A 23,451-nucleotide genomic window follows, 5' to 3' on the forward strand; every position below is an offset into this window, starting at 1 on the left:
GGTGGAAAATAAGTATTTGGTCAATAACAAAAGTTCATCTCAATACTGTTTGTTATATACCCTTTGTTGGCAATTACAGAGGTCAAACGTTTTCTGTAAGTCTTCACAAGGTTTTCACACACTGTTGCTGGTATTTTGGCCCATTCCTCCATGCAGATCTCCTCTAGAGCAGTGATGTTTTGGGGCTGTCGCTGGGCAACACGGACTTTCAACTCCCTCCAAAGATTTTCTATGGGGTTGAGATCTGGAGACTGGCTAGGCCACTCCAGGACCTTGAAATGCTTCTTACGAAGCCACTCCTTCGTTGCCCGGGCGGTGTGTTTGGGATCGTCATGCTGAAAGACTCGGCCACATTTCACCTTCACAGGGTGGCCGCGGGTCCTTAAAAAGTCTTAAATTTAATTTTCCTAAAATAAGGCCATTAAAAAGTCTTAAATTGTCTTAAATTTCAAACCCTGTGGTCTTAAATTTTCAATCTTAAATTTATGGAGATTTTACTCAGTCATATTGTTAAAATGTGGTACACTTTGGATGGGGAAAAAGTTTAATCGTTTTTGATGCTCACAATTATACCGCGCAGGCTCCGAATCCACCGGTTGCTAGACACATGCGTGCTTGACAACCACTCAGTGCCTGATCTGTTGTGTAAGGGCCTCTGCATGCTCTTGCGACAAGGCTTTCGCAGATAGCTTTTCACAGACAGTTGTAATTTATCGTTGAGCGGGGAGTAATAGGCGTGCGCGATGTTATTCACCGCCACAACGCAAGGGGGCGCGAAGTCGCGAAATCGCTAGGAGTAGTTGGTGGGTGTGGTTAGTGGAGTGTTTATCCTCCGGTTACTTATAATGACTAGAACTGGAGTCGTATAGATGTCTGTACTTCCTCGATCAACCGCTCTTCGTGCTGTTCCATCTTCGCTCGTGTTTTTAAAAATGGGAGCCGTGAAAACAAACCAAACCGGGAAAGTAGGGAAGCGGAAGTGCGTGTACAGCAGATGTAGAGTGGACCAATCAGAGCCCTCTTGTCTGTGACGCTGTCTGCAAGGCTTCTGCGGTGGTCACAATTTTTGGGAGGTGCGCGCAGAGCGTCTGTGAAGGTGGGGGGGCTACGCAGACACACTCTGCGACGCCGTCTGCGAGGACTGGGTTGTCAGCATAAATTGGCCTTAAGTCCTATTGTTTGAGAGAGAGAGAGCAGCCCCGCCCCTCTCTGCTCCCTGAGTGGAGCTCCTTCCCTCTCTGCTCCCGGAGTGGAGCTCATCGCCTTGGTAACGGTGCTCGGTGCAGGGAAAAGACACAATATGACAAGCAAAGAGCGCTTTTTCTCAGAGTTCCCTCTCCTCGAACAACGCTGATTTACACGGAAACGAAAGGAGCTATTCACAAAATTCTTGCACATTGAGTGCTACAAGGCTCTCATGAACACATTGATGTAATTTTTTGTCCCTAGTGTAAAAAATGAGGACACTAAAGCGAGTTAAAAACAAGTGACATTTCTGATTTTGCAGTAAAAGCGCTGCCACGTTTATAATGGGGGTCTATGAGGCAGAGTGCCTGTCCTCTCCTTACTTTCAGGCTTCTCATTCAAAAACTGTAAATCCTATCGCTCAGGTAGACACATTGTGTGAATCAAGACAAGTGTGGCTACTACTTTTGAGAAAATTGTGTGCAGAGTGAAAATTGTGGCTGAAAACACAGTTTAAATGAGAAAGTTAGAGCTTTTTTTTTTCAAGCTCTCTACACTCTAAACTCCTGAGCTCCACTGGTTTGTAACGCAATAGACACCCATTATAAAGTCTGAATTTCTCCAGATTTGATCATGGTGATTGATCTGTGACTGATCAAAAAGTATAGAACCTAGGAAAAAAGTTGAATGCCAGATCCACACAGGAGAATTTTGTCTCCATTTTAAAGTTTGAATTATGTCTCTAGGTGAAAGCATGCCAGAGCAGCGGATGTTTGAAAAACATTGAAAATGTGCAATTTTTTTCAATTAATTACAAAGAAAATGAATGGGAAATTGTGATTTTTTTTTTCGCGACTACGTCGCAAAAAAAATCGTAGAATGCTGAACAAAGTAATAGCATAGCGAGTCTGATCGAGCCGCACGTTTTGATGTATTGTTCGTCTGTGTGCGATGTACGGTTATTGGGTTATTCAAAATCGAAATTTGTATGGAGGATGAAAAACGGAAGAAGAGTTTGCTGTGCTTTGCTCCCTATATGGGAGTCAATAGTTTGCAATGCATAGCACTGCATCACTAATAATAAACTCTTGTGCACGCAGTTCCCAGGATTAAATGTATTTTCCACAGACCATTTATTTATTCACTTTACTCAAATACAAAGTAAAATGGCAGAAGTCATCTTTCTTTTCTTGCGTATTGCATCATGAGGCGTTCCTGGCTTGTAAATCTCTTATTTTCGGTGCATGACACATTCACGCAGCTGAGCATGCTATGAATTAACAACGACAACGGTCTGCAGTGGTGGCTACACAATTAAACACTCAGCGAACATTTCTCCATTTGTGTATGAAAATACACTCCAACGACTCAGTTTGGTTTCATTTACAACCATTGGTGTCTTTTGATGCCAGCACGTAATTGAATGAGAGAAGACTGGTTTACTGGAGACAAAATAAGCGTCATCTCTGCTTCTGTTCCCTCCGACGGCACCGGCACACTACTGCCTCCGCCGAGTGCACGCGCGCACACCACATGTCGGGGCCGCGGATGAGTTACTCTCCCTTGATCAACAAAGTCGGCGGGGAATTTGTGGTTATTATCAGTACAAACAGCGCGAATCACAGCTTAAATGAGTGCGGTTCAGTTTGACATTATTGTCAGTCCATTAGATAAACATTTAATTTTATTAAAATCAAAAATTAATATTTAGAGCCTGTGGGCTACAAAAATAATAGTCATTAAAGTAGCCGGCTGGACTTAATTGTGTAGTCGGCTGTATGGCCGGCAGCCGGCGCTTGTGGAAAGCCCTGTCGAATCAGCTCTGCGCATGCGCCGTGCAGCACAAAAAAATTGCAGCCACCATGAAGGAAGGAGATCCGGAGTTTTCAAACATTTGCTTAAGTGTGAAATCGCAAAATGGTATTCTAGCGAACAACAAAATAGTAAAGATTCAGAAAAACAATTCAGTGATCATTTTAATAGTGTAATTTCATCCGAACTCGGCCTAACGGTCGATTTAGAACTACAAAAAGTCTGTGTCGGACATTTTAAGTACCTTTTGTAAAAGTTTTGCAAATGTTGCAGTCAGCATTTAAAATGCTAACTTAGTTTTTGTACAAGTTTCAGTTGATTAAACTGTCATTTTATTAAATGTGTCTGCTTTTGTCATAAAGTACTGAAAGAAAAAGCAAACAGCATTGCAATTTTCTTATCCATCCATTAAAAAAAAAAAAAATCCCTCCCTCCCTACTGAATTTTTTTGCTCACCCGGTGGACAGGAAACGGATTTTTTTTTTTTAAGGATGGCCTTGGATTCAAACATTGTGACTGCATTCTGATTGTCACATAGTTACAAGTTTATCCTATCCTTGTTGTGTTCGGAGTGTGAGAATGCCTGTCAAGGAAAAGAAATGAAGTACTTCTACTAGGGGTGTCACGATTCACTCACTCTTCTATTCGATACGATTATCGATTATTAGTACTCGATTCGATTCTTTTTGATTCGATTCACTTTAAGTTGATAAACAAGTAAGAAATGATGTACTTTGACTAGTTTCACTTTAATTTGAAAACTGTTACACAAAGGTAAAATTTTCAGTCAACAGTCAACATTTACTCAAAATAAACAAATAAGTTTACACTTTGTAAACCAGATATTCACTGTCACAGATTCACTGCAAAAGTACAAACCATCTGGAAGGATCATGTTCCTAGCCACTTACAAGGAAGACTTAAAGTCAAAATAGTGAAATACACATTGTTTAGGATAACATCATAAGGTTTTGGCTATCAGCCTAGTATGAGCCTACCTGGCTAGTGGCTACTAATGTCAAACACTAACAGTCAACATTAACTTAAAACAAACAAGTTTATGTAGTGTACCAGTACCACAGAGTTACAGATTTACTGCAAATCATCTGGGATGATCATGTTTTTGGCCAGGAAGACTAGCTTGTCAACATTGTCACTGCTCAGACATGCCGTCTGAGCAGTAACTATATCACCTGCTGTGGAAAACACCCTCTCGCTTGCCACACTTGTTGCTGGTACACTTAAACAACACTTGGCATACTTGGCTAAGAGGGGATACTTTCCCTCCCTTCCCCTCCACCACAGCAGTGGGTCCCCTTCAAGGGCAAGGAACTCATCATTTCTGTAGGATTTCACTTCTGCATCCAGTCTCTCATAGACACTCAGACCCTCCTCTACTTTAATAACAAACACATCACCAAAGAGATCACTAAGATCAGAATGTGATTCTTCTCTGTTTTCTGTTTTCAGCACTGGTTCTGTTGTCTCAGCTTGCAGTTGCACCTCTTCATTTTCAAGATCTGTGGTAGGCGGAGTGGGAAGTGCTGGGCCAGATTGCTCTCCTGGTTCAGTCTTGATTCTTACAGCCTGCAAATTAGAATTTTCACTATTTCATTTTTCATTTGCAAATATTATTTAAAACATTTCCCAGTTTTTTCCATTATTTTACAAACTAAAGTGATGAAAAATAAACCAATGAAATTTGAAAAGTATGATATTCCCTCTTTAGTATGAGGGCGCTCACCATGGCGAGGGAGCGAAGCGGGGGGGGGGGGGGATGATGCCGGTTGTCCCCCCCCGCCGTGCAAAGCCTTTGAAAAATGCTCCAATGGGACATTCTGAGGCTATCTGAGAGGGAAATTGTAACAAATTGTCTGTCAACATTGAAAAAGAAAGAAGTAAGGCCAAAAAAAAAAAGTGTGTTTCCGGTAACATGAAATACTAAAATAAGGTCGGTAGGTAGGAAAGTTTTTTTTTCTTTTCTTTTTTTTTAATTTTGTTCGAAAAAATTAACACAAGTAAACATCTTACAAAATAGTATTTTGGCACAGAATCCTTTATACCACACATCATAATAAAATAAGTGTTTTAAATCTTTAAACGAATAAAAAAAATATCGCGAGAGTTCGAGTTATGATCTACGGAAGCGATATTTCATGATATTTTCATGTAATAACGTGAAAACACCTTATCAAGAAATAACGTGAAAATAACGTCCTAAGCTACTTCCATTAAAAGCAGACGGCCTAGCCCAGCCTACTGTAGAACTTGGGTCGAGCAAAAACATGGCTGAATCCTGAATGACTCCTATTTGTATAAATAGGGGACTACATAGGCGGCAAAATGTAGTGTTTTTCCCTGCCATGGAAGTGCACTTGTATACTGAAAAGGAAGCAATTTGTATTACAGCCTTAAATGAGGATTCAAAATGGCTTCGTATGTTTCAACATGTTTTCGTACTTTATTTAAAATGTGTATTGGCTTATGTTTGAAGTGAATTAATTACCAGCGTGTCAAATAGTTAATTATAATTGTTTTGGAGTGAGAGACTTATCGCCAACATTCCAAATATTACGAAATGTCTAAATACGAAACTAGAAAATGTATGTAGCTTTACACGAGTCGGCAAAGTAAAATCAACAGTGACTGGTCAATAGGGGAACGAGCAATCCAATCAGCTTGTATGTAACAGTACGTTGAAGGAAATAATGCTGCTTGTTTACTTTCGCGGCCGATGCTTATTAGAACGATGTCTTGTAATTTAAATGAAATAAATTAGAAAAGCTGTGAAGTAATTCATGAATCGAATCGAAATTGAAGTATGATGAATCGAAATCGAATCGTACTGCTACCGATTCGATTTTCGATGAACCGGACCGAATCGTGACACCCCTAACTTCTACTAGAATAGTGTTTTCTGGTGAATGTTTACAAGAACAATAAGTTACATTTAAATTATATAGCTTTTTTTTTCCCCAAAAGAGTGCGTTTTTGCGTGACTTTTTAGATTTGGTCTTAATTTTTTTTGGAACATGGTCTTAAGTCTTAAATTTAACTTGGACAAACCTGTAGACACCCTGCCTTCAATGCCCTTGCTGATGGAAGGAGGTTTTCACTCAAAATCTCATGATGTATGGCCCCATTCATTCTTTCCTTTACACGGATCAGTTGTCCTGGTCCCTTTGCAGAAAAACAGCCCCAAAGCATGATGTTTCCACCCCCATGCTTCACAGTAGGTATGGTGTTCTTTGGATACAACTCAGCATTCTTTCTCCTCCAAACACGACAAGTTGAGTTTTTACCAAAAAGTTCTGTTTTGGTTTCATCTGACCATATGACATTCTCCCAATCCTCTTCTGGATCATCCAAATGCTCTCTAGCAAACTTCAGACGGGCTTGGACATGTACTGGCTTAAGCAGGGGGACACGTCTGGCACTGCAGGATTTGAGTCCCTGGCGGCGTAGTGCATTACTGATGGTAGCCTTTTGTTACTTTGGTCCCAGCTCTCTGCAGGTCATTCACTAGGTCCCCCCGTGTGGTTCTGGGATTTTTGCTCACCGTTCTTGTGATCATTTTGACCCCACGGGTGAGATCTTGCGTGGAGCCCCAGATCGAGGGAGATTATCAGTGGTCTTGTATGTCTTCCATTTTCTAATAATTGCTCCCACAGTTGATTTCTTCACACCAAGGCCATCCTTAAAAAAAAATCCGTTTCCTGTCCACCGGGTGAGCAAAAAAATTCAGCCGGGAGGGAGGGATTTTTTTTTATTTTATTTTTTATTGTATATGGATGGATAAGAAATTGCAATGCTGTGTGTTTTTTCTTTCAGTACTTTATGACAAAAGCAGACACATTTAATACAATGACAGTTTAATCAACAAACTTGTACAAAAACTTTAAGTTAGCATTTTAAATGCTGACTGCAACATTTGCAAAACTTTTACAAAGGTACTTAAAATGTCCGACACATGGACTTTTTGTAGTTCTAAATCGACCGTTAGGCCGAGTTCGGATGAAATTACACTATTAAAATGATCACTGAATTGTTTTTCTGAATCTTTACTATTTTGTTGTTTGCTAGAATACCATTTTGCGATTTCACACTTAAGCAAATGTTTGAAAACTCCGGATCTCCTTCCTTCATGGTGGCTGCCATTTTTTTGTGCCGCACGGCGCATGCGCAGAGCTGATTCGACAGGGCTTTCCACAAGCGCCGGCTGCGGCCACGCAATTAAGTCCAGCCGGCTACTTTAATGACTATTTTTGTAGCCCACAGGCTCTAAATATTAATTTTTTATTTAAAAAAAATTAAATGTTTATCTAACGGACTGACAATAATGTCAAACTGAACCGCACTCATTTAAGTTGTGATTCGCGCTGTTTGTACCGATAATAGCCACAAATTCCCCGCCGACTTCGTTGATCAGGGGAGAGTATCCGCGGCCCCGACATGCGGTGCCGCGCGCGCGCTCGGCGGAGGCAGTATGAGCCTTAGTGGAAAGCGCTGGGAATGCGTAAATGTCAAGTTCGAGTTTAGATTTACGAGCCTGAAAAAAAATGTCGAAAAACCGGCGTTAAAAAAAAAATTTCACCCGCACAAACGGCACTCACCCGGCCGGTGGACCGGAAACAGAACATTTTTTAATAATGGCCCAAGCTGCTTACCTATTGCAGATTCAGTCTTCCCAGCCTGGTGCAAGTCTATAATTTTGTTTCTGGTGTCCTTTGACAGCTCTTTGGTCTTGGCCATAGTGGAGTTTGGAGTGTGACCTGTTTGAGGTTGTGGACAGGTGTCTTTTATACTGATAACAAGTTCAAACAGGTGCCATTAATACAGGTAACGAGTGGAGGACAGGAGCCTCTTAAAGAAGTTGTTACAGGTCTGTGAGAGCCAGAAATCTTGCTTGTTTGTAGGTGACCAAATACCGTATTTTTTGGACTATAAGTCGCACTTTTTTTCATGGTTCGGCTGGCCATGCGACTTGTACTCCGGTGCGACGTATATATGTGTGTGGGGTTTTTTTTTTCCACCGCGTAATAACTGGAGCTGATGCCAAGTCTGATGACAGCCACGCAGAAGAAGAGGAAACGGCGCTTCATCTGCCGCTGGAGGCGGAATTGTTCAGAAGCGACACCGAGGATGAGGAATTCAATGGATTTGCTGATTTGGAGTGAAATCATCAGCTTGATAAACTTGATTTGACCTGTGTTTTTTATTATTAATGATAGGCCTATAGTTATTTAAATAAGTTATGTAGTGATTTTAGGCAGTGCTTAATTTGTGAAGTGGGAGGTCCCAGAACGCAGGAGGTGGGTGGGTCCGGCGACTCAAAAAAAAAAAAAAAAGGTGGGGGATGGTTTACTATAACTTTACGTACATGCGCTTATTGTGTGTGTAAAATAATAATAATAATATCAGACATTATGATCTTAGAAAACGCTTTAGTGACAAACAGTTACAGACAGTAATATGTTGTGATATATTATAAAATATTAATTTTTATTAGTCTATATATTAAATTATATATTACATTTATCTTCTAAAATAACATAGGGTCATTCCACGCCAAACGTCCGAATGCTCCCGCTCGACCATCTCAGATTTACCTGAAAAAAATTCCACGAGGTTCACGCACTTCCCAATAGGAAAAGTCCCAAATTTCAGCTCCCAACTCATTATAGTTTTGTCATAAAAAAATATTTAGGCAGCTAACCCCAGACACGTTTTCAGCAGAGTTTTCTAGGGAGCCACTTTCACATTGTTGTATCTAGAAAACTATTTGAGCTAGGCCTTTCAAATTTCCAAGGGCTACTGTCTGGCTAAAGTACTTGTAGTAGATGGACTTTTACACATGTGCTTTTGGTTTATCATAGCGTTCTGGCGGCTTGAATTTGCTCGAAAATTCAACTCTTCAAATCTGGCAGCATATTTGAAGGACTGTTGAAAGTATAATGTTAAAGACAGAGGCTTGATATTGCACATGCACCTTCCCACAAATGCTGTGTACTTTGTATTCAAAAACTGTCCCTCTGTGAAGCATAGTCTAGAAGATATTAAGGTTTAAATATTGGAAAAAATAATTTGGTGCCATTTTTGGCATGGTATAGCAAAAAAATGATAGGTCCCACCAACATAAAATTGGCTGTTTTTGAAAGATTAGATACATGTTTCTAACATATCCAAAAATTGTGATGGTGTTTTGCCTTAATGTTGCAAAATGATTTTTTGAAAATGAGGTGTTTGCACACATACACAGCATTCATGGTCTATGAAGGCACTTCCAGATGCTAAGAGAACGCCTTAAATTCATTACATACAGCTTAAACTCAATAAAATGCTTCATTTGATTCATGATAAACTATATTTGAAGGTCAACTTATATGTAATCATTAGGTATAGAAACAGAAATGTGTCAAATTGAGCATGCACACTGCAGAACATAATGTGGATGCAAGTGTCTCATACCATCCCCACGTCAATCAGATTCCAAGGCACTCTAGTAAATCTTCACACCTGTATTTAGAACGAGCCACTTGCAATCAGATTGACTATTTAAATGACTAGAATGAGCAGGCTCACAGTTTTCAAGATGGCATCTTTGGCTCCATGTTTTATTGGAGCTGTGTTGGGATGTGCTGAAGACTGCCACAGGTTGGATTACACCAAGAGTTATGCAATGTAAGTCTAACTACTTTAATACTTACTTTACATTAATACTTTTCTTGCAACTTTGCTGATTGACCATCATTTTGACATGTTATGCTTCTATTGTTTCAGACCAAGACAACTGGTATCCATCACTTCTCTGTCAAAAGATGACCAAATGCTCCTGAAGCACAGGTGTAGTCTGCAGGATGATGTACCACCTGATGCAACTATATGTTTGTACCATAAGAAAATAAACCTGGATTGTTACTCTTCTCTACAAAAAAACTGCAGCAACCCATAGGGCTTACATGCAAGACCTATGAAAAAAAATCTTCGCATCATCTCTCTGTCCCAAGCAGAGGCCATTGGAAGGACATCTGTAAAGGCTGGAATGAAAGTATGCATGCAGTGCAAGAAGCATATGTATAAAGTGTCAGTCAAAGTTCCATTGCAAGAGCATGTTGATCATGATCATGTTGACTATGTACAACAGGAAGACATAAAAGACCAATTGGATAAGTGCTTCACTGCTATTGGACTTCCCCCATGTAAAATCTCACGAGTCAGTCCCAGGGATAAGGAAGCGTACATTAAGAGAAAGGTTGAAGAAGTTGGCCACAAGACCAAGGAAATGCTACATTGGTGTGCTGCAGTCCCTTCAACATCATGGGCTGCTCCTATGATGACCACATCATCTGCTGATGTGAGTGATGTTGGCTATCTTGTCACAGCTTTGAAGCAAAAGTTATCAATCACGACTGGAAAGCAGGAGCAGATCAAGTTATTAACTTTGGTACCACAAAGCTGGAGTATTGCAAAGACCATTGATGAATTTGGTGTTAGTGAGCGTCTAGTCAGACGAGCAAGAGATCTGCGCTTAGAACATGGTATTTTGCCTGTCATCACACCCTCAATAGGAAGACCACTGAGTACAGACACTGTAAACAAAGTTATTGCATTTTTTCACCAGGATGATATTTCTAGACCACTGCCTGGTAAAAAAGATTTTAAGAGTGTCAAAGAAGGAGACAAGAGAGTACACAAGCAAAAAAGATTAATTGTAATGAATCTGAATGAAGCCTTCCAGCTATTCAAGCAATCAAACCCTGACCTGAAGATAGGAATCTCCAAATTTTGCTCACTCCGTCCCAAGGAGTGCATAACTGTAGGTGCTAGAGGGACACATTCTGTTTGTGTTTGTGTGTACCACCAGAATGTGAAGCTAATGCTTTCTGCTTTCCCAACTGAAAACCAAGCAGAGAAAATCACCCACACAGATCTCCTGAACCATCTTGTGTGTTCCACACAGAACATGGAATGCATGTTACACAGGTGTGAAGAGTGCCCAGGATCCACAAATCTAGAACACTTTTTGAATGACAAAGTAAGTGATGATGTAGACAACATTAGCTTCAAGCAGTGGGTGACAACTGACAGAACAACTCTTTTGGACTACACCATCAACAGAAGACTACCTGGATTTGCTCATGGAAAAAGTAAACCAACTGTCGGTTCATCACTTTATTGCAAAGCATCAAAGTCATCGTTTATGCCAACTGAAGGAAGAACTGCACTCAGATGAATGCATCATACTTCTTGACCTTGCTGAGAATTACTCTTTTATTGTTCAAGACGCCGCCCAGGGTTACCACTGGGATAACTCCCAGTGTACCCTGCATCCTTTTGTGATCTACTACACGGAGGATGACCAGCTTAAATGTTCAAGTATGTGCATAGTGAGTGATTGTCTTAAGCATGATACAGAAGCTGTGTACACTTTTCTGTGCAGTGTTATACCCGAAGTGAAGAAGTTGCTGCCCACTTTGAAGACCATTCACTATTTCAGTGATGGAGCTGCTGCTCATTATAAAAACCGCAAAAGCTTTATCAATCTGCTTTATCACTCATCAGACTTCGGTGTTTCTGCGGAATGGAACTTCTTTGGAACATCACACAGTAAGTCACCATGTGATGGAATAGGTGGCACAGTAAAGCGAGAGGCTGCAAGAGCGAGTCTGCAGGCCACTGATACAAACCACATCCTAACCCCTGAAGACCTCTTCAAATGGGTGGAAAAAAACATCCTAGGGGTGAAATTTATGTGGATAAGCAAAGAAAGTGTAAAGTCCATGGCTGACAAGCTGGAAAGCAGATTCGCAAAGGCATTCACGGTGCCAGGTACTAGAGATAATCACTGTTTCAAGCCAGTCAATGCCACAACAATTGAGGTCAGCAGAGTGTCTGGAATTGCTGGATTTTTGGTCAACTATGAGAGAACATATTGAGTTTTCACATGGCCTCCAGATCAGTGACATGACACCTGGCCAATATATAACCTGTGTTTATGACCATCACTGGTGGGTTGGAAGCATCAGAGAGACATCTGAAGATCAGCAAGATGTTCAGATACAATTTATGCATCCACATGGCCCAGCAAAAAGTTTCTTCTGGCCAATGAGAGAAGATTTGTGCTGGGTACCTGTGCAACACATCATCTCTAAAATAGATGCTCCTAGAACTACAACTGGATGTCTATATACAATTCAGGAATGTGACATCGAAGCATCTGAAAGATTCATTAAAGAGTTCAGATAATTTACAATAGCTTTCCCTAAGTAGCCAATGCATACAGTTTTTTTTGTTTTTGTTTTTTTTCTTTTAAATCATGGTACAACAGATATGTAATGGTTTGTGACAAGTTTCAGTTTTCACCAATATTGGAGTTCCAATATTGCAATACCTAAAAATGGCATATAGGCTATCCTTCTAGTGTACTTTACCATGAATCAAATGAAGCATTTTAAGTTTAAGCTGTGCAAAATAAATTCATGGCGTGTTCTTAGCATCTGGAAGTGCCTTCATAGGCCATGAATGCTGTGTATATATGCAAACACCTCATTTTCAAAAAATCATTTTGCAACATTAAGGCAAAACACCATCACAATTTTTGGATATGTTAGAAACATACATCTAATCTTTCAAAAACAGCCAATTTTATGTTGGTGGGACCTATCATTTTTTTGCTATACCATGCCAAAAATGGCACCAAATTATTTTTTCCAATTTTTAAACCTTAATATCTTCTAGACCATGCTTCACAGAGGGACAGTTTTTGAATACAAAGTACACAGCATGTGTGGTAAGGTGCATGTGCAATATCAAGCCTCTATCTTTAATATTACACTTTCAACAGTCCTTCAAATATGCTGCCAGATTTGAAGAGTTGAATTTTTGAGCAAATTCAAGCTGCCAGAACGCTATGATAAACCGAAAGCACGTGTAAAACTCCATATACTACGAGTACTTTAGCCAGATATTAGCCCTTGAAAATTTGAAAGACCTAGCTCAAATAGTTTTCTAGATACAGCAATGTGAAAGTGGCTCCCTAGAAAACTCTGCTGAAAACGTGTCTGGGGTTAGCTGCCTAAATATTTTTTTATGACAAAACTATAATGAGTTGGGAGCTGAAATTTGGGACTTTTCCTATTGGGAAGTGTGTGAACCTCGTGGAATTTTTTCAGGTAAATCTGAGATGGTCGAGCGGGAGCATTCGGACGTTTGGCGTGGAATGACCCTGTACTCATCACAACCGGTTTATTTCACCATTGGAGATCAGATCACACAAGACATGAGTTAAATGACTCATTTTAAGGATTTAAGTAGGGGATTTAAAAGCGGTTGTTTTTTTTTTTTTTTTTTTTTCACTAGACGGTTGTTTTTACTACCGTACCTGTCTTTGGAGATGATATACCTATAGCCTACTTGACCTCTGATTTGATGAAATAAAATTCGCCAAAAATGAAGAATGACGCTCCTCGATGATGACTACAGCTTTAATAACACAGATGAAAGAGCCATGGGGCGATAATAAGCCCTACCGGTAAAAATATTCTAAAAGCAAACTTATTAATGCATCAGTAATAGGCTACTAATATTAGTTATAATAATATAGGCTATTAGTAATAACAATAGTGATAGTATTAAAGATAGTAGTAGATATTTAAAATAATCAGACTAGGCTACTTACAGGGCAAAGGGCACGTTATCACTGCTCAGCTGTTCGTTTATTAAATAAACAATGCAGTCGGGCAGTAACCACGCGCCGCTTATCAGATAGAATCACAGATTCTATGGATAGAATAACCCTTCAGAAAAGTGCGACTTATAGTCCGGTGCGACGTATATATGTTTTTTTCGTCTTCATAATGCATTTTTTGGCTGATGCGACTTAAACTCCGGAGCGACGTATAGTCCGGAAAATACGGTACTTATTTTACTGAGGAATTTACCAATTAATTCATTAAAAATCCTACAATGTGATTTCCTGGATTCTTTCCCCCCATTCTGTCTCTCATAGTTGGTGTACCTATGATGAAAATTACAGGCGCCTCTCATCTTTTTAAGTGGGAGAACTTGCACAATTGGTGGCTGACTAAATACTTTTTTGCCCCACTGTATTGGAAAACTTGGCAACTTGGTGTATGAGTATCGAAAACAAATATACTTATGGCCCTTTTCCACTACCCTTTTTCAGCTCGCTTCAGCCCGACACGGCTCGCGTTTCGACTATCTCAAAACAGCACGACTCGGCTCGCTTCAGCCCTGCTTAGCACCCAAAACTCGCACGGTTTTGGAGTGGGGCTGAAGCGAGCCAAACCGAGCTGAGTGAGGCTGGGGGCATGAACAGACACTCCCCTGTGCACTGATTGGTGAGGAGGAGTGTCCTCACATGCCCACACACGCCCCGCGAGCACGCTGGGATCTGTAAACACCATAAACCCGGAAGAAGAAGAATTATTACAAGAATTTCTGGAGCCTTATGCGCCTCGCCTCATCTATACGCTCTTGCCAGTATCTGTTGGCGTTGTCGGTGACAACAAGCCACAGCACCAAGACCAGCAACACTAACGACTCCATGTCCTCCATGTTTATTGTTTACTCTCCGTGTTTACAGTGACATCAGTGATCTTTTAAGCGGTAGTCTCACAAGACTACCGCTTAAAAGATCACTGATGTCACTGTTTGCACCGCCTAACGACATCACGTGACGTCCACCCACTTTCGCTAACTCCACCCAATGTGTCCACCCACTTCCAGCCAGCACGGTTCAGCGCGGTTGTAGTCGAAATGCAACTCCAATAGCCCCGCTCAGCTCGACTCAGCCCAACTCAGCACGGCACGGCTCAGCCCGACTCAGCCGCATTTGTAGTGGAAAAGCGGCAATACTATCATGACTATAGCACCCAAAATATGTCCAACATGCTTTCTGTATTTAACCATTTATGAGAGAGAAAGCATTAGGAGCTTCATCTTGACTAGGAATCAACTTGAAAAAAATTAATTATTCCATAAAAATCGTATCGCAGCCAAGGCCTACCCTGCTCCCACGTTTGCTTATAAGTCCTTTGTCATTTCTCCTTCTCGTACACTTTATCGGCGGTCTTTTTCTCCTCTTCAGACCAAGGTCGCCTTGTCCCCGTCTGTGGTGGTTTCTGTACACCTTTCAGAAAATTCCACATCGCAACGTAGCTTTGGCAGATGTAGATGAAAACAATAAATGGGCGATAATGTGGCCACATCTATTGAATTTGATAATGTGATTACTGCGATATTCAACGAGATGTGTTATATGCGTGTGCAGTAGTGAAAAAACCGACAGCCTGACTCGTACACGATGTGATTCGGAATTCTTCGGTATTTTCTGTCCTGCCGATAAACACATTGATTAACGCAGACATGGCACACACTTGATATGTGGCGGCTTTAGTTGACAGTGTGTCTGAATTAGGGCTGTGTGATATGGGGAAAAAAATGAATATCCCGATACATTTTCTCCATTTCACGATATACGATATATTGAAGTCTCCTCTAAAGGACCCCATGAAATCTAACTTTTACTCTTTACTGTTTTCACTACAATCCCTGCAGATTAAATAATATTCTTGATTAACTTTACAAGTGGTTTTCAACAACACATTTTAAATTTTCATGTTCGTGATTAATCACAACTGAGTTGAAATAAGACTATTTTTATTCAACAAAGATGTCGCACAAACTGAAAAAACAATCTTGAAAATTGCAACATATGGGGTGGCTTTGGAGAACGAGGCCGCTATGGTCATTTGTTTAGCTTGTGGGGGGGTTTTAGCTCGTGGGCAAGTAGTTTGGAGTTTAAGAGACTCTTCATACTGTACTGGGTGAGTTTTCAGGTGATGGAACATATTTGTAGTGCTGACAGGTGTGATGACAGGTTTTTCTTGCACACTTTTACAAATTGGCATTTGCTGTTCCACGTCCTCCTTGCGATATCCAAAAAAAATGCCAGATGACTGACCCCTTACTAGTTCTTTTAGGAACCAATTCGTCCACTTCCATTTTTAATTTGTCGCTGAAATTGACAGAGCTTACACGGTAGCCTATGCAACACCAGCGATTGCACGAACTGAGTCAGCGCTGTAAACCGAAACTAGAAAATCTTCCCGCAAGTTCCTTTCAGCACCTAGATGTCGCCCGGGATTGGTTGGCGAGTGCGTGACATATTGTGTTTTTTTTTTTTTTTTTTTTTTTTTTTACCCTTAGGCAGCCTCTCACGTTACTGCTTGAGGGACAGGGAGAAAACCACTGGAAAATGTTTTAAACAAACGCAACAAACACGAAACAAACGCAAGTCGGCAGATGACCATAAAATACTCGATAGTTACGATATAATAATTTTATGTATCTCGCACAGAATTTTCGGAGATATATCGAGTATATTCGATATATCGCACAGCCCTAGTCTGAATCTTCGCTTCATATTTTTTATTTTCAACTAGCCAGCCGGGCTGGCTAGTGACAGGAATTACCCTCCAAATGACAAATTAAGTCGCCTCGGGCGACCGGACCACTGCGAATTTCGAGCCCTGTAGTAACAACGATTTCATGAATTTCTTTAATGACAAAATTGAAAATATCCAGCAAAAAATTAAAACTACTAATTTAAGGTCAGACAATGTAAGTGACCCTGTAGTTAACAATACAACTATCAGATCAGCAGTTAGAATGTTTTACTCCCCTTAGAGAAACTGAATTACTTTCATTAATCTCCACATCAAAAGCCTCAACTTGTGTACTAGATCCCTTACCTACACGTTTATTCAAACCGATAATACCTGAAGTAATTGAGCCACTCATAATAAATTATTCTCTTAGGATTGGCTATGTACCTAAATCCTTTAAACTAGCAGTTATCAAACCCCTGATTAAAAAAAAACCTGACCTCGATCCCTGTCAGCTGTCCAATATCAAACTTCCCCTTTATCTCCAAGATCCTTGAAAAAGCTGTGGCACAGCGGTTATGCTCATATTTACATAGGAATAATATCCATGACATGTATCAGTCAGGATTTCGACCTCATCATAGCACAGAAACAGCACTGGTTAAAGTAGTAAATGACCTACTGTTGGCGTCTGATCAGGGCTGTGTCTCGCTGCTTGTGTTGCTTGACCTTCGTACAGCATTTGATACCATTGATCATTCCATTCTTCTGGATAGACTAGAAAATGTTGTGGGAGTTAAGGGAACGGCCCTCTCCTGGCTCAGCTCTTATTTAACTGATCGCTATCAGTATGTTAATGTAAATGGTGATTTTTCTAGACATGCTGAGGTAAAGTTTGGTGTTCTGCAAGGTTCTGATTTGGGTCCACTGAGTGATATTATTCGTAAACATTGTATTAGTTTCTACTGTTATGCTGATGACACAGTTGTGTGGTTCTGCGAAACCTGATGAGAGACACCAGCTTAATAGAATTGAGGAATGTGTGAAGGACATTAGACGCTGGATGCTTATTAACTTCCTTCTGCTTAACTCAGACAAGACTGAAGTACTTGTACTCAGACCACATGCAGCTAGAAGTAAGTTTTCTGATTACAAAGTACCTCTGGATGGCCTTTCTGTTTCTTCATGTGCAGCAGTAAAAGATCTCGGAGTGATTATTGACCCCAGTCTTTCATTTGAAAATCACATTGATAACATTACCTGGATAGCTTTCTTTCATCTCATAAATATTGCTAAGATAAGAAATGTAATGTCACTATATGATGCGGAAAAAACTATTTCATGCTTTTGTTACCTCCAGGTTGGATTATTGTAATGCCTTATTGTCTGGCTGTTCCAATAAGTGCATACACAAGCTCCAGTTAGTTCAAAATGCAGCGAGAGTTCTTACTTGAACTAGAAAATATGACTACCCGTCTTATCCACACTGCATTGGCTCCCAATCAAATTTCGTATCGATTATAAAATGCTACTATTGACCTTTTAAAGCACTGAATGGTCTCGCGCCACAGTACCTGAGTGAACTTCTGGTCCTCTATGACCCGCCACGCCTACTTGGATCAAAAGGTGCAGGCTATCTGCTGGTACCTCGTATAGTGAAGGTTACATCAGGGGGCAGAGCCTTTTCTTACAAAGCCCCACAGTTATGGAACAGCCTTCCAAGTACCCAGAGCACCCAGAGGAAACCCACACAGGCATGGGGAGAACATGCAAACTCCACACTGAATGGCCCCCTCCGCCAATGGGCTCAAACCCAGAACCTTCTTGCTGCGACGTGATGGTGCTAACCACCACACCACTGTGCCACCCACTTTTGACCTCAAACGCAAATGTCTTCAGTGTATGGCAAAAAAACCCACAACAGAATTGGCCTTGCTGTTCCAGTACTTTTGGGCTTGCAGCTGGAAATACTGTCAGAGCTGTTGCTATCAAAAATGAACCACTACATTCTGAGCAGCTTTCAGATGCCCCTTTTCCACCAAAGCAGTTCCAGGGCTGGTTCGGGACCAGTGCTTAGTTTGGAACCGGGTTTTCTGTTTCCACTGACAAAGAACTGGCTCTGGGGCCAGAAAAAACGGTTCCAGGCTAGCACCAACTCTCTGCTGGGCCAGAGGAAAGAACCGCTTACGTCAGCGGGGGGGCGGAGTTGTTAAGACCAACAACAATAACAAGACCGCGAAAGATCGCCATTTTTAAGCGACAAGAAGCAGCAGCTGTACAAACGCAAAGTCATCCATTATTAGGGCCCGAGCCCTATGGGCGAAGGCCCTATTGTTCTTGTAAGAGTTCACTATTATTATTCTTCCGTCTTCTTCTTCTTCTTCCGTCTTCTTCTTTATTTTTCTCCGCTGTTGGGCCATTTTCGGGGCGCTTGCGGCGAAGGCCCTATTGTTCTTGTAAGAGTTCACTATTATTAGGGCCCGAGCCCTATGGGCGAAGGCCCTATTGTTCTTGTAAGAGTTCACTATTATTATTCTTCCGTCTTCTTCTTCTTCTTCTTCCGTCTTCTTCTTCTTCTTTATTTTTCTCCGCTGTTGGGCCATTTTCGGGGCACTTGCCATGGGCGAAAACGCACGAAATTTGGTGCCAGTTCCGAGAATTGGCACCGCTACTCAGAACCAGAAGCCCAAACTTGGCCGGGGCTCAGGGCCTCTATAGCGCCCCCTAAGTCGTTGTGATTTTGGCCTCCCGCATTAAGGTGCCTGGGTGCCATGTAGTTTGTAGTAGTGGCATGCTATTTGGTACGCATATGTATCTCACTAAGCCGGACAAAAATGTAATGCCAATGCATTAGCCACGCCCAACAGGAAGTGAGGTAATTTCACTTTTGTGCGAAATGCATGGCCACGAAGACGGCTCAACTCCTCCTAGACCGTTCATAGGAATGTCACCAAAATTGATACACATCATCTACAGACATGGCTGACAAAAGTTACTAAATACGTTTCACGTAGGATAAACCGTTCAGAAGTTATACGTCAATCAATTTTCGATGCAAAATTTTACATGCTTAAAAATTCATAAATCTTCTGATTGCTCAAAACTGCTCATACTTGACAGGCAAATCACTCATTGGGCTTCTGACATGTTACCCAATTTCTGTGATTTTTCGCCACTGGGGGCGCTATTTTTGGGCAAAAATTCCAATCTTTCCTCAAATTTGGTCAAACTTCACGGCCACCCTCTTACTACCTCCCATGTCATGTACACCACGTTTTGGAAATTTTCGTCCGGGGGGGGCGCTGTTTTTGGCCGACGCAATTGCTCCAAAACGGGTTTTTGGTAAATAATTCCATAATGCTTTTCCTTCACACCACTACCTTGTGATAGTGCATTGCTGTTGTAGACACTTATTTTTCCAACTCATAATCGCTCATGTACAGCATAGCGCCACCTACTGACATGGGAAAAACCAAAAAATTTATTCTTCAAAAATCTATATCTCATCTTCTATTTACTCAATTGTCATCAAACTTCATACGCAAACTCTTCATAGCTCACCTGACATCTACGCCAAATTTTGTGCACTTTCGCCCCTGGGGGTGCTGGTTATGGCAATAATGATATTGCAGCTTCTGATTTGTCAAACTTGCCAAGCAAACTCTTTACAAGACCCTTATTGGGGCGCTTGCCATGGTCGACAACACACGAAATTTGGCTCCTTTTTCTTAGACTGCCACCGCTACTGAGAACCAGAAGCCCAGATCCAGGCGGGCCTCAGGGCCTCTATAGCGCCCCCTAACTCGTTGTGATTTTGGCCTCCCGCATTAAGGAGCCTGGTTGCCATGTAGTTTGTAGTAGTGGCATGCCATTTGGTACGCATATGTATCTCACTAAGCCGGACAAAAATGTAATGCCAATGCATTAGCCACGCCCAACAGGAAGTGAGGTAATTTCACTTTTGTGCGAAATGCATGGCCACGAAGACGGCGCAACTCCTCCTAGACCGTTCATAGGAATGTCACCAAAATTGATACACTTCATCTACAGACATGGCTGACAAAAGTTACTCAATACCTTTCACGTAGCATAAACCGTTCAGAAGTTATACGTCAATCAATTTTCAATGCAAAATTTTACATGCTTAAAAATTCATAACAAATCTTCTACTTGCTCAAAACTGCTCATACTTCACACGCAGATCACTCATTGGGCTTCTGACATGTTAACCACTTTCTGTGATATTTCGCCACTGGGGGCGCTATTTTTGGGCATAAATTCCAATCTTTCCTCAAATTTGGTCAAACTTCACGGCCACCCTCTTTCTACCTCCCATGTCATGTATACCACATTTTGGGAATTTTCGTCCATGGGGGGCGCTGTTTTTGGCCGACGCAATTGCTCCAAAACGGGTTTTTGGTAAATAATTCCATAATGCTTTTCCTTCACACCACTACGTTGTGATAGTGCGTTGCTGTTCTAGACACTTATTTTTCCAACTCATAATCGCTCATGTATAGCACAGCGCCACCTACTGACATGGGAAAAACCAAAACATTTATTCTTCAAAAATCAATATCTCATCTTCTATTTACTCAATCTTGATCAAACTTGATACCACACTCTTAACAGGTCACCTGACATATCTCCCAAATTTTGTGACCTTTTGCCACTGGGGGTGCTGTTTTCAGGCAACAATTTATATCTCGGCTTCTGATTGGTCAAACTTGATCAAACTTGACACAACAACTCTTCATAGGTCCCTTGACATGTGTACCAAATTTGGTGCACTTTCACCACTGGGGGCGCTCATTGCGCTGTAGCAGTTGCAGGAGACGTGTTTACAATCATGAGGCACCAGGAGTATGTTGTTTTGGTTGCCTTTAACACACATGACTTGTGGGGAATGGGTAGGCAGTCGGGTGCAAGTGTTGTAGCGTTACACACAGACTAATAGATGTCTAACAGAAGACAATCCTATGTAGCTTTAGCTTGGTGACTGATGAGGTAAATACATTAATTTGGTTGGAAAGCCATGGCATAAAATGTTCTGTCCATGACAACATCTCAGCGCACCGTGTACTCTGTGTCCAATTCTGTGCTTTGTCGCCATTGTGGGAGTAATGTCTCTTGCCGAAGAAGCTGTGGAAGGTTTTTCGCAGGGACGCATGCCCCCGCCCCCCTTGGCCGCTGGCGCGAGGGCCCGTCGAGGCCGCTTGCGGCTTTAATTATTATTATTGTTGTTGCTGCTGCTTCTTCCATGTTTTTGCTTCGATATTCGCGCCAAGGTTTATGCAAACACAGTGATGAAATGACGTATACAACGACGTAACTGACGTATACAGCGATGTAATGACGTGGCTTCCCTTAGCACCGCGAGCTATGGAAAAGCAAACTGGTTCTCAGCTGTCTCGCAAGTTGAACGAGTTGTGAACCAGCACCGGCGCTGGCCCCGAACCAGCCCTGGAACTGATTTGGTGGAAAAGGGGTTAGAGTGGTGTGGAGGTGTAGTAGTTCGCACTGTTGCCACACAGCAAAATGGTTCCAGGTTTGAACTTCATGGCTAACGGGGGCCTTTCTGTGTGGAGTTTACATGTTATATGTGGAATTCCTTTGGGTGCTCCAGTTTCCTTCCACAGTTCAAAGACATGCAGATGAGGTAAAAATAACCAGCCACTGGGGTTGCACAAGCCAGTGCATATTTAGTGCTAGTCCCAAGCCTGAGTACATTGTATCCGTTGTTTGGGGGTGGGAAGCTATGCCAAATCAAATATATGCAGGGGTGATAGCGTTCCGGCGCCGCGCCGGATTTCCGGCGTACCGCGGCGCCGGAAAAAAAAAAAAATCTAGTTCGCCCATTATCCTGTGTCATTCTGAGATGCGCAGATAGACAGTAAAGGGAATTCAGAATTCCCTTTACTGTCTATCTGCGCATCTCAGAATGACACAGGATAATGGGCGAACTAGATTTTTTTTTTTTTTTTCCGGCGCGGCGGTACGCCGGAAATCCGGCGCGGCGCCGGAACGCTATCACCCCTGTATATGGCTCATGGGAGCAGCTGAAAGAAGCAGACTCTACTTAATCTGTTTAAAAATCTGTCTAATTGATCTCAGAAGCTAAACAGAGTTGGGCCTGGTTAGTACTTGAGTGAGAGACTGCCTAGGAATACCAGGTACTGTTAGCATTTTATTTTGCCTTCTTGCAGATATCTGTTTGAATTTCCCCTCTGGGTGGCACAAGGCAAGCCAAGCCTTGAAAAACGCCACATTTCCAACTAGCTGTTGCTTACGGCCAAACCACTCTGACAACGCCTGATCCTGTCTGATCTCAGAAGCTAAACAGAGTTGGGCCTGGTTAGGACTTGAGTGGGATACTGCCTAGGAATCCCAGGTACTGTATGCATTTTATTTTGCCTTCTTGCAGATTTCTGTTTGAATTTCTGTCTGCCTGCCTCAGGCTACGTTTACATTAGACTGTATCTGTCTCGTTTTCTTCGCGGATGCACTGTCCGTTTACATTAAACCGCCTGGAAACGCCGGGAAACGGGAATCCGCCAGCGTCCACGTATTCAATCCAGATCGTGTCAGCTCCGGTGTTGTGTAAGCATTCAGAATACATGGATACGCTGTGCTGAGCTCTAGCTGGCGTCTCATTGGACAATGTCACTGTGACATCCACCTTCCTGATTCACTGGCGTTGGTCATGTGACGCGACTGCTGAAAAACGGCGCGGACTTCCGCCTTGTATCACCTTTCATTCAAGAGTATAAAAGTATGAAAATACTGCAAATACTGATGCAAATACTGCCCATTGTGTAGTTATGATTGTCTTTAGGCTTGCCATCCTTCCACTTGCAAGTGGTAAGTGATGTGCGCTGGGATCTCACACACAGCGGCTCAGTCCCGAATCACAGCTTGTTCACTTCACTCGCGTGCTCTGTGAGCTGCGCAAGGCCGGAGTGCGCACCCTCCAGAGGGCGCTCGCTGTTCAGGGCGGAGTGATTTGGAGCGCAGGATGCCTGCGGAGCCGAGCGTATCCGTGTAT

The 23,451-nt window shown here is 41.9% G+C and overlaps 1 protein-coding gene and 1 pseudogene across 4 annotated transcripts in view; both read left to right on the forward strand.

The window, feature by feature from the left end:
* Positions 1-23,451, forward strand: part of LOC132867684 (uncharacterized) — a 41,221-nt gene that overhangs the window by 10,836 nt on the left and 6,934 nt on the right. The window lies entirely within an intron of this gene.
* On the forward strand, positions 22,691-22,809 carry LOC132868124 (5S ribosomal RNA; annotated as a pseudogene).

The sequence above is a fragment of the Neoarius graeffei genome, chromosome 19, assembly GCF_027579695.1.
Source record: "Neoarius graeffei isolate fNeoGra1 chromosome 19, fNeoGra1.pri, whole genome shotgun sequence".
NCBI lineage: Eukaryota > Metazoa > Chordata > Actinopteri > Siluriformes > Ariidae > Neoarius > Neoarius graeffei.